This window comes from Pteropus alecto, unplaced genomic scaffold (assembly GCF_000325575.1).
Source record: "Pteropus alecto unplaced genomic scaffold, ASM32557v1 scaffold38, whole genome shotgun sequence".
NCBI classification, from domain to species: domain Eukaryota; kingdom Metazoa; phylum Chordata; class Mammalia; order Chiroptera; family Pteropodidae; genus Pteropus; species Pteropus alecto.
Genome location: NW_006442512.1, coordinates 8,403,767 through 8,406,268, shown reverse-complemented (window position 1 = coordinate 8,406,268; position 2,502 = coordinate 8,403,767). Strand labels below are relative to the sequence as shown.

At 30.6% G+C, this 2,502-nt stretch overlaps 1 protein-coding gene across 1 annotated transcript in view; it reads right to left on the bottom strand.

Moving 5' to 3' along the window:
* Positions 1-2,502, bottom strand: part of MDGA2 (MAM domain containing glycosylphosphatidylinositol anchor 2) — an 813,395-nt gene that overhangs the window by 106,445 nt on the left and 704,448 nt on the right. The window lies entirely within an intron of this gene.

Genomic DNA, 2,502 nt, shown 5'->3' with positions numbered 1-2,502 from the left:
GTCAAACAGAAAAAGTTGAAAACCACATGATACCACTTATATGTGGGATATAAACCTAAAAGCAACAAATGAACAGGACAGAGACTCGAGGACATGGACAATAGACTAGTAGTTATCAGAGGGTAGAGGGGAAGTGGGAGTGGGGAGGTAGGCGGGGCTTAAAGGGTCAAATATGTGGTGTCAGAAAGAAATCTAACTATGGGAGGTGAATACACTGTATAAATATATAATCGACATGACAAGTAACAACAATGTTGGAGAGGATGTGGAGAAAAAGGAACCCTCCTTTTCCATATATATAAGGCATATATATATGCCTTACTGTTAAAGTGTACAGCTGAAACTTATTGGATTTCATTAACCAATGTCACCATAAAATTAATTCATTCATTCATTTAAATAAAATGAAAAAGAAACAGAACAACCTCGTTCGACATGACAAGTAACAACAATGTTGGAGAGGATGTGGAGAAAAAGGAACCCTCCTTTTCCATATATATAAGGCATATATATATGCCTTACTGTTAAAGTGTACAGCTGAAACTTATTGGATTTCATTAACCAATGTCACCATAAAATTAATTAATTAATTCATTTAAATAAAATGCAAAAGAAACAGAACAACCTCATATAAAACAAACAAACAAATAAACAAATAAATAAATAAAAACATGAACAGTGCACTGCAAATCAGGATGACCACTGTTCCTGGATACCTTTGCTTATTGTCTTTTGCTTTACAGGACAATATTCTTATAGGCCCTATGACTTCTCAGTGAATTCATCTGCACTCTCCCACCTCCATATTCCCATATACATTGGACACACATGATATAAATGGAGAAAGCAGGTGAGAACTTTTGAGCTTTCCCGGGAGCTAAAATAAATATAGATATGAAGGCTGCTATTTCCTTTTAATTCAATTCTGTACATTTTGATATGTAATAAGATCAAGTCTACTTTGGGGTGGCTAATATTCATTACAAGTGGAAGAGACATGAAGTAAACAGACTGTCTTCCAAGATCTGTTTCGTGGATAGAGAATGTATGCATAAAAATATATATATTGTTGCATGTATCATATTCCCTTTCTTCTGTATACCTTCAAAGGGTTTTAAATTGTGAGATATTCATAAAGATTACTACTTCTCACATGTTTTAGTAGAAATGGCCTTTCAAAGTTTCTTTTAGACATCTGTTTTTATGAAATCATTGGTTTCTTTATATGTCTTCCTAGAGTATATTGTATTTGGAATTCAATCATTTCCGTTTCTCATCTTTAAAACTATCTTAGAGTGAATGTGATGATTTTGAAACAATGAGGTTTACCTGAAGACTGAAAAGTAAGAGTGCACACTAGAAACAAATTAATACATGGGGCTATTTCCTCTTCTTCTACAGGGCAGCTCATAAAAGATTTATTTTTTTTCTGGAACTATCAAAATCTACTTACTGCACTCCATGGATCTGAAATGGAAAAATGGAGCTAGTTTTTCTTCTGGTCTCAGCTTGTCTTCTAGTTCAAAAAATGGGATTTGGATCACGTAATAGAGAGCAAATGAAAATCTTGCAAAGTCAGCAGAGTCTAAACTAGTCTTAAGTTAGAAAACAGTATTACCAAAGAAAATTAGAATGTGTATAAGCCCTAGAAGTTTGAAGAAAGAAATGTAGTTAATTTTATGGGGTAGTTCTATTCTAGAGGATTAAAGAAAGGAAGATGCTCCATTTGTACCAATATTTAGAAAACAACTGCCTTTGAAAAATTCATAATGATTTGGGATAAAACATATAAACAAGGAATGAAAGTATATTGTGTAATTTAAATTATGTTGTAGAATAATAGAGCACATTCTCTTTTAAAGAACCCTAGTGATAAAAATTAGCAATTGGATCATCATACAAGTAATATTATCCTAGTGACTTTTGGTTTTGTTTTAAAAGTTCACTTTAAGAACCAAAATAGAAAAACTTGTACTTTAACTGAATGTTAGTAAAAGGAATTGTGAAACAAAAAGGTGACAAGATCCAGTAGAGAGGACATTTTTATATTCTTTGCTTAGTCAATTCTATTTTAACTACCTGAATTACATTTCAGGAAGCAAAAATATCTTAAGGTTATTCATATTTAGAGTAATATAAGATCTTATTAATAAGAATTTATATTACCAATGAACAAGTTTTAATCAAATCTGAAAGATTTTAATCATGATTTTTATAATTATTTTTTCAGATTATATACAATGTCCAGTTTCTTCTTTTACTAGCATAAACACTCTAAATATTGTAACTAACTTTATCTAGAACAAAATAATAATGAAAAGGAGCATATCCTTAATGTATACCTAAATGCTAGCTTATAGAAAACACAGATTTACTTTAGTATATAAATTATAAAAATAATTTAAATAAGTACCTAAGATTTAATATAGACTTCATATTTCTTTCAGTACATTAAAAGATGACATCAAAAGTATCACTACTTCTCTCTAATTCATTATTATA